The sequence below is a fragment of the Sceloporus undulatus genome, chromosome 6, assembly GCF_019175285.1.
Source record: "Sceloporus undulatus isolate JIND9_A2432 ecotype Alabama chromosome 6, SceUnd_v1.1, whole genome shotgun sequence".
In the NCBI taxonomy this organism is placed as follows: Eukaryota; Metazoa; Chordata; class Lepidosauria; order Squamata; family Phrynosomatidae; genus Sceloporus; species Sceloporus undulatus.
In genome coordinates, this window is record NC_056527.1 from 159,029,369 (window position 1) to 159,044,870 (window position 15,502).

Sequence of the window (15,502 nt, forward strand, 5' to 3'; positions counted from 1 at the left end):
AAGATCTAGAGGTGATTATATTGCACCTATATTAAAGTTTCTTCACTGGCTTCCTATTAATTTCCAGGCACAATACAAGGTGTTGGTTATAACCTTTCAAGCCCTTTATATATCTGACTTGTATGTGCAAAACCAGTGCTCTGCCACTGAGCTGTGCTGTCTTCCATTATTGATTTGTTCCAGGGCACATCTTTTCATGCCAACCCTTGCTTTCTGGGCAGCACCCAGAATGAATGGAACTGCTCCCAGAATTGTCAGTATGGCTCTGGGATTGATGAGAGTTGAGGGAAAACAGAGTTTAAGAACTTCCACATGATCTCTCTCATCTGAGAATTCACAGAGCATCTCTCATGCACAAATTCAACATAAGGATCTGAGGGGCTCAGAGTAGTCAGTTCAAATTAGCAGTGTTTTGACCTATCAAGGCAGTTAATCAGAAGTTGGACTAAGGAGCAGTGCCTTGCACTTTGTCCTAGAAACCCAGCGAAAGCATGGAAACTGGCAAACTGTCAAGCAGAGCTTTGTCCCACAGGAATAATATAAAACAGAGAAGACGTCTGACAGTAGGTCTAGTACTGTGAACAAAAAGATGGTTTTCAGCTGGAGGGTTTCCAGTTTGTACCCAGAAAGAGCAGTAAGGGCTGGGCTTGAGCAAAACAGCTGTCAAAATATAATTTTGAATCATTTTGATTGAAGCCATTGGTTATGCTTAAGATGGTGACACATTTTCCTTTCCATCTGGAACAGAGTGGTGGTTTTGTTTTCTTTTTCTTTTTCCTACTTTTTGTTTTGCTAAATCACAAGAGACTTCTTGTCCTCAAAGTGTGCCTAATCAAGTGGTGAGTATTTGAATCATTAAAAGCCACCCTATCCATTTAAAACCATGCATTCTGTCGGAACTTGCGGGGAGGGATCTGTACTCTCCTAGAAAAAGTTAAAAGCTTGCAAATAACCGAAGCCAATTAAGATCAAAGCTGTGATATTCAGTAGCAGGATTTAGTTATACAGCTTTCTTTTTTAAAAAAAAAAACCTACTTCGAAACAGATCAAGAGGTGTTAATACAGACTCCTTTATTGTTGTTCTTTAAAGACTGAGTGGTTTGTTAAAGCAACAGATTGGTTATTTACTCATTATTGTACATGCTTCTTTTCTCTCTTCTCCCTTTGGATATATTGGTTGTAAAAAATTCCCGTGAGTCTTTCTGTGTCATTTAAGAACCAACTAAAAGTATTCATTTGTACCTAAAACATACAGTTGTGGTTAGAGAGGTTAATTAAGGGTAATATGATGGTTTGTCTGATTATACCTAATTGCCATCCATGCCATGGTCAAAAAAGAGGGGGATACATTCAAGTCCTATGCCTCCTGTCTGGCCCTACTGTTGGGCAAAAGAAGAGGTTCCCCCAGTTTGCAATGCTGGGAAACAGGAAGAAAAGGCAGTGTGTTGTAAGACAGAGCTGTGTGTACCAAGCAGCCAGGTCTGCACCACCTAAGCTAGCCTACTGCCTATCATGTCTGTTGAGTATTCCACTGCCCATCTATTTGGTTTTGATCTATAGCATGAGCAGGACCATCTTGTTCTTTTCTTAAGCAACAGGAGGTCCTGAGCATTTGTTTCAGAATTTATACAAATACCAAAGGATACTTGGACAATTCTTTAGGTGCGTATTCATTTCCTGCAAGCCAGATCTGCTTGTGGCCCTCATAACAGTCATACATGGAGTGAGAATGTGCTTTGGAATGCACCAAATACACTCCCCTTCATCCACACCTACTGCAGAAATATCAGTAATTCTTAGGGACAGGAGAATTCCAAATAATAATAATAATAATAATAATAATAATAATAATAATAATAATAATATAGTTTATTTATACCTCCCGCCTCTCCCGTGAATTGGGGCAGGATTACAACCTTAAAAGATACTTAGTACAATTAACAATCAATACAACAATAAAATACTAACACTGAATTTACCAAGAATTCCTATACTACAGTGGACCCTTGTTATACGCTGGGGTTTGGTTCCAAGATCCCCCATGGATAACATAATCCGTGGATGCTCAAGTCCCATTAAATATAATGACATAGCAAAATGGTGTCCCTTATAAAAAATGAAAAATCAAGGTTTGATATTTGGAATTTATACTGTTTTTACCCATTAATGTACCCTCCAACATTTCTCAGGTGAAAATTGGGACACATGTAGCCAAGCAACATCAGAGTTTGGTCAAGATAGCAAATGCTATTTAAAAAGAACAACAGCACAACAACTTGGAGAGGCTACAGCAGTTTGCTTTTGCCTGGGTCTACTGGGAAAGGTATGACTTTGCCCCTCTTGTTTTCTCCCCTGGGCTCAGTTAATTGAATGCAAACTATTTTTGCACTTGAACTCAATTCAAAGCAATTAAAGTAAACTGCAGACAAAGGGTAAAAGTGGGAGGAAGAGAGAGGCATTTGAAAATGTAGAAGACAGAGGATGGATGGGGATTGTCCCTGACAAACTAAGACAGTTAGAAGGTATGCTATAATAGAAACAACATACCAGATATTAATGTATCTTGTTTTATATATGTATGGAATTATTGCCCGTCATTGTATTGTGCTATTTGCTTCTAGAATGTGGATTTGCATACTAAAGTATGGGTTTTGGTGCTGCTCCTCCTTCTCCTGCCACTTCTAAACCATTCAGTGTGTATTTAATACCAGAGGTATGCTAGATTTTGTTTGCAAACCAAACAAAGGCTCATGTGCTTCACTTCTTTCCACTCAGGCATAAGACCTCTTTTTGGAAACAGTGCTGTTATTTCTTCACATAGGTCATGCCCGGGTCTATTTAAAAAGGAGGGGCAGTGACTAGATGAAGGAGCTAGGACATTTTTGCCACTCCTTGCACAGAGTTCTTGAGTTTTGTTAGCAGTTACCAAGTGCTTTACCTCACCTTCCCTGAGAACCAACAGAATATTCAAGTCCATGTTGAATAAGGAAAGAGGAATTGTCCGGGACAAAACATTTATGACAGTCTCTGACCTGTGGTTCTTTACAGATTACATCAAAAACCTTTGTCTGTGGAGTTTTGGCTATTGTTCTGGTTGTTCTTTGACCTCTAAAGCTCCCCATAGCAGCAATCTGGTTCTGTCAGTGGCTTTCATGGAATGCATAGCTTTCCATTTCATACCTAAGATTGGCCAAGTAATTCACTCCACACTTTAATATGTAGTTATGTAATGTTACACGTACTACTAGCAGAAAATAGTAAATATGTGGAATGACTATTGAAGAAAATCAAGGAAGAAAGTGCAAAGTCAGGTTTAATGTCAAATCCAGTGGGCCTTTGCTATCTGCTGAGGTTTGGTTCTAGGACTCCTCCTCCTCATGGATGCCAAAATCCATGGATATTCAAGTCGTATTAAATACAGTGGCATAGTGAAATGGTGTTCCTTATATAAAATAGCAACATTGAGATTTGTTTTTTGGAATTGATATCTTTTTGGATGTTTTCAAGCTATGTATGGTTGAAATCCATAGATGAAAAATCCATAGATATGAAGGGCCAACTGTATTAAGTGGGGGGGGGGGATAATGACCATAGATGATTTACATGGCTTTAAGCTAGACAATGAAAGTGTTAAATGATTTCCCATTGTCATTAATGGAGACTGAAGTCAAGAAATCAAAAGAAGACTAGGGGGCTGTACACACAGTCCCTATGGGGCGGTGCAATGCCACCCCTTTCCTAGCCAGATCGGGGCCATGGCAACCGAATGTCATGGCCATGATCCAGCCTTTCCAAGGTGCAAAAAGGAGCTGCAAAAAGCAGTTCCTTCTTGTGCCCTGGAAGGGGTGCAATAGCTACCGCTTGAAGGCTCTCCTTTGCCACTGCATCCTATGGATGCAGCATCTGAGGAATGCCATGTGCCATGTGCACGGTATCATGGTGCCCTGGGGGCGGAGTCGAGTGTGCATCATGTGGCCGCTACGCTCCACCTCTGCCTCCAGGCTGGCCTTAATTGGAGGTCTGAAGAGCCCCAAGGACTTGGAAAGGCAGCTATGAAGGATTTAGACAAGATGATGAAGTGTAAAGACATATCACTGAATACTAAAGCTAGGATTGTCCATACCACTGTCAGTCCAATTTCTATGTATCGTTGTGAAAGCTAGACAGTGAAGAAAGCTGATAGTAATAAAATCAACTGATTTGAAATACAGTGCGCCCTTCTTTTATGTGCAGGATCCGTTCCAGACCTCACCATGCATAACAAATTGCACATATGCTTGATCCCCATTACAAGTAATGGGGCTAGTGCTCGCGGTGGTGTGGTGGCTCAGCGGTGCGCGTGCACCATGGGCACACATGCTATTGTTCCTTCCGGCGCACAGCACCACTTCTTCCGCCACTGCTTTCAGCATATGCTGAAAGCAGTGTATAATGTGCTGCACATGACACGGGTACACTATATGGTGCTGGGGAAGGGTTATATGGATATTGTGAACTGCTAAAAAGCAAAATGGGTCCTAGAGCAAATCAAGCCTGAACTCCCTCTAGAAGCAAAAAGGATTAAACTGAGATTGTCATACTTTGGACATGTCAGGATTCAATAGAAAAAGACAATAATGCTTGGTAAGGTACAAGACAATAGAAAAAGAGGAACATTGCATTACTGATGGATAGATTTAATTAAGGAAACCACAGCTGTCTTGAGTCTGCAAGACCTGAATAGGGCAGTTGGTGACAGGGTGACTTGAAGGTTTCTAATTCAAAGGGTCACCATAAAGTTGACTTGATGACAGTTGACAACATCAATGTTACACATTCTAAAACAGTACAGAAACTGAAAAGGAGTTGTACTTCAATATTTATACTTCTTGAAATGATGAAATGCAGTGCCTTAATCAAAAACTGCATATAAAAAGAGGAAAGAACACACAAACATATGTATATTGAAAAACAGCATACAAAGTGTATTATGTTTGGAGAGAAATACTTGCAAAAATATGTATATTAGGTAGAACTGACTGCAAAAATGTGATTACTAGGAGAAATGTGGACAGAAATGAGTACTATATTTTATGCAGAGTGTATTTGTTTAATTAAGACTGAAGCAGTAACAGAAGCATAAGGCTGGCAAAATGAGACACTAAGCAAAGCCAAAATTGAGAGATTCACCACAGCACTATCTCCCTGCTTTGCTCATAGCAGTATGCTAAAGTCTAACACCTGCCAAATGCTGTATACAGTGGATAAGACTGATGTGAAACTATGAATCTTTTTATTAAAAGGTCCAGTGCTACTGCACTTCAAGTATTGTTTAACAGGAATTCAGGAATGTATTATTTTTTTACTTACTGTTTTATTTCAAAGTGTCAGTAGAATAAAGATAGCATAGCTGATAAGAAATCACTGATAAATGGGGTGGCATTTGAAGTATCAGCTATGCAGCATACATTTTGAAGCTGCTGTGTCTTCCAATTCATTTGTGGGATGGCCTGGTCTCTCTTGGGGTTAGGTCATCTGTTTTTGTCTCCAGCTATCTGTAAGGGCTTCTTATCCATTGCCAGTGTGTATGTGAATATGCACATATGAAATATGCACATAATTTCCTTTCAGAAATAAGCCCAGAAGGCCACCATGCTAGCAAGCCTTGTATGAGAAATAGAAAGGTCAGGCAGAAGCTAAAAGGAATAATGGGGGTCCAAGCACCTCTTTAGAGTCTAAAACACCACTGGGAATTTTCAGTCAAGTTTTATTTTTCTTTGGAAGGTTTTAATAAGCAAAGTTAGGGGTGGGATACAGATTGGCAGAAATTTCTGCCCTAGATGGAGGCCACAGCAGACAAACGCTGAGGCCTCCGCAAGGCTTAAAAAGAATCCACTCCCAGCGGGTTCTTTTTCTGCCATGCGTGGGGCAACATTGACATGCTCATGTCCAACGATGATGTCCATGCGGCACTGCACTGTTTGGGCACTGTGCTGCATGGATGTCATTGTTGCACGCCCCATGTAAACGGCAGCATGCCAAGATGGCACCCGTGGCGTGCGGTAGGGCTCGGGGGCGTGGGGACGCTCAGCTCTCCCAAGTCCTAGTTTTGGCCCCAGGCCGGCGCTGTACTGATCCTTAGCTGAAAACATCTTTATGTGATGGTATTCCCCATAGTCAAAACAGGTATGATTCCTGAAAAATCAGCAGTCAGTGCAATTAGTTAAGAATACTATGGAAGTGGTGAGCTGGATTACCAAAGATCACTGGCCCTAAGTCTCAGGGCCAGGCCCCTTTTCCCCAAATCTCAGGGTGAGGGGGAAGAATCTCATCTTGAAAGGTGTGTCTGTGTGTCTCTGTTTGTATTGTCATTTGTGAAACTTGGTGTTTCACATTTAAAAGACATACTCTCACTGGTGTCATTCAAAATAATTAACAACCAGATCTGTCTATTTTTTTATTGCCAAAATGTGTACATGCTAACCATATATTTCCAGTTGTTGTATGATTCATCATCTACTTTACAACATGTAGTGATGATGATAATGATAATGATGACAATGATGACAATAATAATACTAATTATTCAAGCAACATGCACAAAGAGGAGAAATTAATTGGTGAAGCTTTTGGTTTGCTGTTTAGGGTGGCTGGGAATGGATCAAAACATACACCAGTTGGAAGGGAAGGGCACAGTGAAACCTTTTGATTTCTATCTTCATAATGAGTGGTTGGTTCGTTGAACCTGACACATTTTAACAGCTGGTTCAGGTGAACCAGAGCCAAATGATTGAATGACCCCACTACATATTCTGCAACTGCAGTTGATGTCCTATGCATCATATGTAATGATGCCACCAGGGGCTACTCCTTAGAAGGGGACAAGCTCTGTAGCATCCCTAAGGTCTGCCCCCTTCAGTATCACAAGGTATCATCCCTGGGGCTCAGCTGTTGACCTGCAAATCCTAGGGCCTAGGATAGACTAGGAGAAGGAAAGGAGGAGACATTGGTTCAAAACACACTGCAGAAATAATCTAGTTTGAGACCACTTTAACTGCCCTGACTCAGTGTTAAGGAATTCTGGGAACTATAATTCTGTCAGACGTTTAGCCTTTTTCTGTCAAAGATCTCTGGTGACACAATAAACCACAATTGCCAGGATTCCCTAGCACTGAGCCATGATGGTTAAAGCAGTCTCAAACTGGATAATTTTTGCAGTGTGTTTTGGATCAAAGTCTCCTAAGAATCAGCCAAATCTGAACTGAAGTGGTCCACTGGTTACCTTATCAAGAACAAATTCTGTAGTTTGGGCACTTTTAGGTCAACCAATGATAAATGAATAATGGAGTAATAAATCAAAATTGATTGGCAGTAATCACAACAGCTGTGATGGCATAGTGAAATTTGTTATCTGCAGGTTTTCTTTGTGGTTGACCCAATATGTTCGCTCCCTAACCGTCTGTGTGTGTGTGTGGGGGGGGAGGATAGCAACTTTTCAATTTTAAAAATTAGATCTCTTTTCTTTATGACAAGCAGATTCTTTTTCATTGTTCTGTGCTATGTCATTCAAAAATTAATTGACTTAGTTGCAATGATCAAAACACGCTTACCAAAACAGTTCTACATTCTGTGGAAATACTCCAGTGTAAGTAGCTTAAGCCTACTGCTAGTTAAAAATTTCTTTAACTCCTGTGGCATGCAAGGAGATTCAGAGAGATAAACATGCATGGAACCCACAGTTCCATTTTGCTAGCCCTGAACAGCAGATTTCTGGTGATAAACCATCTGCATTTCAGATTTTGGTCAGATCAGTATGACTGCCATTCCTTCAATACCGTTGCTTGTTTGCTTCAGGTAATAATGCTGGTCCCATATGTTTCACTCATATTTGGGGGCACAGTTATTAGTTTTATGACCTTAAATGAATGTTGCTGGATTCCTTTTGTTACTTGTTTCAGTTAAAAATCCCTGGTCATGGGTGTTTATTTGCATATGGTTTGTGAAATGATACAGATGCGTGTGTGTGATAGAAAGATGGTGTGAAAGAAGGAGGGAGGAAAAGAAAATATTGTGACATGGCAGATGGCTTTGTATGAAAATGGCAAAGGAGGAGAATGTAGATATTGTGAGAATGCATAATGCTCATTTGTGTAAGTATTGCATATGCACATTATCAAAGAATATGATAATTTCAGAGTAGCCACTAGAATGTTGAGGTCATGCTTTGGAGATGCTGGTTTTGGATATTGATATTGAAGAGGACTCCTAGCCACCTGCTATCCAGAATTTATGTAATTCTCTGGGTATGTCACTAACAATTACTGCACATATCTTGGAAGACAGTGTCATCCAGCCAAAGATAAAGGATAGACATAGTTGTAGACAAGACAGACATTGTTGTTCTTGGCATCAGAGAGGCAAGGAGAGAGACTCAAATATCCCTATTGCTTAGATGAGTGTTTCCTGTTTTCAAGATGTTAAGTCCTAGAGGGCCTATCTGCATATTGCTAATTTGGGGAATCCAGTATGTTTGCACCATGCATTGGATCCCTTCAGAACTTATGTAGCTGGGCCCTTAAAAAGTGTTGGCTTCTTAAATATTATCACTATCAAATGATCTCAGGAACTGTGAAAGGCTGCATAATCCTGTTGTAAATAAGATGATGGGAGGAAATTGTACATTGTACAAAAGGCAGTATAGCGGGCTCTTCGTATCTGCTTAGATTTGGTTCCAGGCCCCCCCCTGTGGATAACAAATGCTCAAGTCCCATTACATACAATGGCATAGTGAAATGCTATCCCATATATAAAATAGCAAAATCAAAGTTTGCTTTCTGGAATTTATATCTTTTTTGAATATTTTCAAGCTGTGGATGTTTGAATACATGGATATTTTGATAGTAGATAGTCAATTATCTTTGTTATACCCTTATATTTAGTATACTGTTAAATCCATTTAGTTGCATGTCTCTAGATTTTATCCTTGACATTTATATGTATATATGTATTCATACAATATGCTAGAATATGATGTTTCCAATGGATGCAATGCAATGTAATTTCTGTAAACTTTTTATTATTTTGTGCTGGCCATGTGCCGTAATTATTCTAAAACGTGGATAAAGAATCTGTGGATATGAAGGGCCAACTGTATTGCCTAGTTCTTCGTGTTGTTTAGCCCAAGTTCCTGTTTAACACTGTGCTCATGTTGACATACCTGTGCAGATGGATGTGGCTGTTGGTCTATACTGATGCATCATTGTTAATATCACTGCCCAGTTTCCCATTTTGCACCATCCAAAAGTAGGAGAACCAGTGTAGGTAACTATCTTTCCACCATCAACCTGTGGAGCTACTGGTGCAGAACCAGAGTTGCTGTATACCACTGTAAATTCTGCTACAAAGAGTATCATGTTGCTGAGACTACTGTATATACTTGACTATAAGTCGATCTCATGTATAACTCGAGGGCAGGTTTTGGGGGGAAATGATATGATCCGTGGATAAGTTGAGAGTAAGACAGGGTCATGTAACAAAGGATCCAAAGGATGAAGCAAAGGAAAACGATGCCAAAGAACTTACAAAATGACAGGAGGCATAACTGCTTGTGTTCACACTGAAGGATGGATGGATGAAAGAGCAGAGGGAGGGTGGTGCTTTAAGGATAGATTACACTCTTGACTTTCACCAGAGGATGGTTCTATTTTTATGAGAGTTAAGGTATAATATTTATGTTGACCCACAGACAAGTCGACTCTGACTTTTGAGGTCAATTTTTTGATTGAAATTTCTAGACTTATACATGAGTATATACAGTACTTGTAATAAGTACAAATGTTCCAGTTTGGCATGTTGGATCTGTGCAAAATGACCTCACGTCTTGAAAACAACCACCCCCGAGCATTGAAATGGTCTAATAACTTGGAATGTTACTCTTCAGAATCAATGTGGTAGAATTCGAAGATGTAGCTGGGTTAGTCTGTCAAATCAGTATCTAGAGAGATCTTGTAGCATCTTTGAGACTAACTAACTAAAAGAAAGAAGTTGGCGGTATGAGCTTTTGTAGACTTCAGTCTACTTTCTCAGATGCTTTTGGCCAAATACTTTTATTACCACTACTTGTGGTACCACTACCAAAGTAACTTGTAACAGAATAGTTCCAAGCTCTATGTAGTTGTTACCCTAATATATTTTTCAAAGGACTCTAGTGTCCCAGCTACTGCTTCTGTTTGCATCCAATTCAAGGGTGACTGAGCCTGTTACTTAACAGATTAAGCAAACTAATTTGGATAGAATCTGTAGATTTATTCATGTTCATTTTTCCATTCCAAAACATTAATGAACAGATTTTCCCTGTTCAGTTTAAAATTTCAGTTATAGGCACTTTGCTTGACAGAACGAGAGAGCAAGAGGTGGGTGTTATTTAAAAGAGATTATGAAGAATAATAAATTGGGAAGGAATCTCACCTTCATGTTCCTATGAAATTTTTGTCTTTGCTGCAAGGTTTTATCTCACCCTTTCAGTCAGGAGGTCTTTAATGAGGGTTTGTCGGGCTGTGTCCTCTGAGGTTAGGCCTTGACCACCAGCAAGCTGAGAGGCAAAGATGTTCTCTGAATAATTCACTTATGGCTTTAACTTCTTATATAGCGTTGCTTTACAAAGATGGCTGCATGATTCCAGAAATTTCAAAGCATTCTTGCAGCAATAGCATCTGAAAACCTTCTGTGGAATCTTTTGCCTTGTGAAGGATTGCTGCATCTGGTGGACCAAACCAAAAGCTTATCTACTCTATCTTTCTGTTCATGCAGTGACAAAACAGATGACTGTGGTTGGAGCTGGTCCTGCCTTTAATCCCAGTGCGGCTGTCACCTCAAACAGGTGGATACTAGAGGTGGCAAATTTGCCACCGTCTTGCCAGAGCCCTTGAAAGCTGTTGCTAACCTTCACAACTCTCCAGGGCTAGGAATTACCTGTGTCAGTGGTGGTTTCTTACCTTGCATTGCCTGGTCTATATTGAAGCCCAGTTTTGGCACTGACAGCTGCCTTGCACCACCACAAATCATCCACCCATACCTTGCTTCCTTCACAACCCAATTCTGTGAACTGGCTGATGCCTCGTGCCACCTTGCTTTTGCCCAATCCTGTAATTCACACTACAGAATTATAGTGCTGTTATTCCACTTTAACTTTCATGGTTGCATCCTGGGTTTTGTAGTTTGGTGGGGCATTGGCACTCTCTGGCTAAGAATTTTAAATACCTCTCCCTAATCTGCAAATCCCAGGATTCCATAAAATAGAACCCTGGCAGTTAGTGGAACAAAAGCACTATAATTGTGTAGTGTGGATGGGCCTCTGTTTATGTGAACCAGCAGCCACCTGTTTTTACCTGAACCTGTTTCTGAGCATACCTGGTAATTTTTCTGGACATCTCTGCCTGTCCTGAAGAACTTGGCTCTTAAAGTTCTAAGCCAGGCATTCAGGAAGTTATTGGCTCTCCGAGCCAGCCACTGGTAGCAGTGGGAAGGGGCTGTGGCTCTTCTGGCCCTCATTCTTACTATCATTACTGACATCAGTCATATCTCATCCTCATTTTCCTCTTCTCCTCCATTGAAGGGAAGGAGTTGCTTGGATCACAGCTGGGTGAGAAACTGGAAGCCAGCTGAAGCTATAGCTGATCTATCACCATGACAAACAGGCTGCTGATGCCAAGTCTGTTTGCCATGACCCCGATGACCTGCTCTCCTATAGTTGTTTAGTTGGGTGTCTCCTGGAATTACAGACTTGGGTTGCCTAAAGTTTCCTGTTGCATTTTATTGAGCTGGGATTTGAACAGAGCTTGGGGAAGTTACATATTTTGACAACACCTCCCAGAACTCCCATTTGGGAAATGATGAAAGCTGTAGTTCAAACATGAGAGTTGTCTAAACTCTGGATTTAAGATAGGGTCTTCCCTGCTCGCAGTTCCACTTCTCTGGCACCCTGCTTTCCAACCCTTACTAAATTTTCACTCTTGTAGTTTCCATAGCAGTACCAAGCTCTGGAGACCTTTGTGAACCATTTATGATTTTTTTCTCTAGCCTGGAGACTTCTGTTGCACAATATCCTGAGTTGCATTTGGGTTGAACTGGGGTGTTTCTTTGTTTGTTTTTTGTTTGGCTTATTCAGGTTTAGTCATTCTGGTTTGTTTACATTTATTCATTAGCAATTTAATGTGAAATGCTTCATCATGGGAGGCTGTCAGGGCGAGGAACAGCAGAGGGAAAATGCCAGAAATCATTAGTGTCTATTAGCCAGGACTTCTCATCAATCTTGGCAAAGAGGGGCAGCCCATCAGTTCTGGACTGGTGGATCTGAGCTGCAGAAACATCATTAACGGTTAGTAATGCGTCTTTTGTGGGTCATTTCTTAATGGTGAAGCACACCCTTGCACTTTTCTTTACTAGGCATTACCCCCACCTGGGCAGATGCCAACATGACCTCACATGAGAGCAAGCTGCTACAGAGATCCATTAGGGAGTGGGATGAGCTCAAACCTGAAATGGTAGCCATGTCTAGAACCCTATTCTGCATTGTCTGGAAGACTTGTAAATTAGTAATCATCTGGGGCAAACTGGAATTGCAAGTGGTTTCCAACTGCAAGCTTTACAAAAGTTCATCTTTTTATGACTAGAGAGATTGCCTAAAACTGGAGAGGGAATCAAGGAAGTATGTGCAAGGCACCTTTGAATGGGACACAAGAATGTATCTGCTATGGCTCCACCCACCACTGCCCCAGTCACCACCAGTCCTGCCTTTAAAGGGTCTTGTAGGGATCAAGATACCCCTCCTGCCTAATTTTCTCCCTAGGGTTGCCAAATTGAAAACTGGAGATGTTTCCCTGTACATTTAATGGTTGTGTAGAAGAACGAATTTTCACAGGTAAGTTTGCCAAGACAAGCAACACCTGCTGACCTTCCATATTCTACATAATGGTTAAAGGTATACCAGGAGTCTTCAGTTTTCATTCTGGCATCCCTATTCCTCATCCTTGCCCTAGAGTGAGCCTGATAGCTGTCATGTAAGATCAAGCAAGTGTGTCCTCTGAAGCATTGCAGTATTTGTAGCAAGTGCAAAGGGGTCAGGCAAGGCTGCATTCTGCCACCCTATTTGTTCAACTTCTATGCAGAACATATCATGAGAAGAGCAGGTTCAGACTCAGAAGAAGGAGTGAAGATAGGACATAAGCACATCAACAGTCTTGAGATATGCAGATGATACCATACTACTAGAATCATAGAATCATAGAGGTGGAAGAGACCACAAGGGCAATCGAGTCCAAACCCCTGCCATGTTCCCTCCTCAATATGACATCTCTTCAAATATTTAAACAGGGCTATCACATCACCTCTTAACCATCTCTTCTCCAGGCTAAACATACCCAGCTCCCTAAGTCATTCCTCATAGGGCTTTATGGTTTCCAGACCTTTCACCATTTTAGTCATCCTCCTTCGGACACACTCCAGTTTCTCAACATCCTTTTTGAATTGGGCCCAGAACTGGACACAATATTCCAGGTGGGGCCTGACCAAAGCAGACTAGAATGGCACTATTACTTCCCTTGATCTAGACACTATACTTCCATTGATGCAGCCTAAAATTGCATTGGCCTTTTTAGCTTCCGCATTACACTGTCAATTCATGTTCAATCTGTGATCTGCTTCTACTCATAGATCCTTTTCACACGTAGTCTCGTTCAGCCAGGTGTACCCCATCCTATATCTGTGCATTTAATTTTTCCGCCCTAAGTACAGTACCTTACATTTCTCTGTGTTGAAGTTCATTTTGTTAGCTTTGGCCCAGGTTTCTAGTCTATTCAGGTCCTTTTGAATTTTTGAATGTCCTCTGGGGCATTAGCTACTCCTAATTTGGTGTCATCTGCAAATTTGATAAGTACAGTATGTCCCCAATTCTGTCATCCTAGTCATTGATAAAGATGTTGGATAGCACTGGGCCCATGACAGAACCCTGTGGGACCCCACTGGTTACTTCTCTCCAGGATGAAAAGAAGCCATTGTTGAGCACCATTTGGGTTCGGCCAGTCAACCAATTACAAATCCATGTAACAGTTATCTTGTCTAGCCCACATTTTATAAGCTTGTTTGCAAGAATGTCATGGGGAACCTTGTCAAAGGCCTTACTGAAATCAAGTTATACTATATCCACACCATTCTCTTCATCTACCAAGCTAGTCATTTTATCAAAAAAAGAGATCAGATTTGTCAGGCATTACTTGTTTCTCTGAAACCCGTGTTGACTTTTTGTGTTTAATGATCTGCTCTAGAATCTTTCCTGGGATAGTTGTCAGACTAACTGGATGATAATTGTTGGGATCCTCTTTTTTTCCATTTTTGAAGATGGGGACATTTGCCTTTCTCCTGTCTGCTAGGATTGTTCCTGTCAGAACATTTCAGTCTCCCTGGGCATTTCATCTTGACCAAAAGAACTACAAAGGTAGACTGGAAAAAGAAACAGCAGAATTGGAGTTCATTCATAAACTAGTCCTTCAGCAAGGGATTGAGCAGGGATAATGGCTTCCTGACTCTCTACACACATCTCAGCACTATCTGACCCTATCCTCAGGGGGGCTTCCTATACCCTCCTCTATTCTCTTCACCTACAGGTTAGTTTCCAATGCCAAAATGGTCTTGACTCTTCATTTCCATACACATTGGCCAGTTCACTATGTCTTTGTTCCCTAACAGCCATAATTAAAACTGGACTTGCTACTTCATTTCCATACACAAAGGATTTTGGATTCGAATACCTATGGCATATATATGTCTGTCCCTGATTTCCACTCCACTATATGTATCTGAGGAAGTAGATAGAGGTCTAAAAAATCTCATGTTGCCAGCTTCTTTATTTCAGTTACTCAAAGATCTCTCTACATACTGATTCTACAGACTAACACAGCTATATCTTTGAATTCTGAGAAGGTTAGCTGCTGAATAGGGCTCTTGGAGGTTTCTCATTCATAGATTGCCATAAGTGAAAGTCAACTTGGCAACAAATAATAAAAAGAAAGAGCTAGTCTTTCTGAAGCAACATAGTTATGAACACAGCCTGCCTTGAAAACATTTCCAAAAATCTTCAAGTGGAAAAAATGAATTCATCCCTGCTTTCAGTATATATGTGTTATTAAGACAGTCTTCTCCCTTTCATAGGTTCCAGCTGTCTGTTGGCCAGTTCTCTTGTGTTACATATGTACCCATAATGACTTTAAAATGTTAACATTCACATTAAGTCATCTTGTTCTGCATCAGCCTGAGACTAGCTACCAGTGTCTCTGAAATTCTCCATCATATATGGTTAAACCAACACAAGATATTAATTTACTCATCCTCTATCTCAGATTCTCCAAGTGTTTCATATGCATTTCCAAAGTGTATGTAAGAAGTGGTTTTCTGAGCCCTTAGGGATGGTGACTGAGAACTTAATTAAGTGGAAATGATCACCTCTTCACTGTTGAAAGGTGTTTTGTTT

At 40.7% G+C, this 15,502-nt stretch overlaps 1 protein-coding gene across 11 annotated transcripts in view; it reads left to right on the forward strand.

Annotated features, from left to right (window-relative positions):
- SEMA6D (semaphorin 6D) overlaps positions 1–15,502 on the forward strand; it is a 343,265-nt gene that overhangs the window by 288,717 nt on the left and 39,046 nt on the right. The window contains exon 1 of one of the 11 annotated variants that reach the window (XM_042473537.1): positions 2,302–2,323. The exons of the other annotated variants lie outside the window; for them this stretch is intronic. The gene's annotated coding sequence lies outside the window, so the exon portion shown is untranslated. Of the gene's footprint in view, positions 1–2,301; positions 2,324–15,502 lie in introns of those variants that run through there. 11 annotated transcript variants of the gene reach the window in all.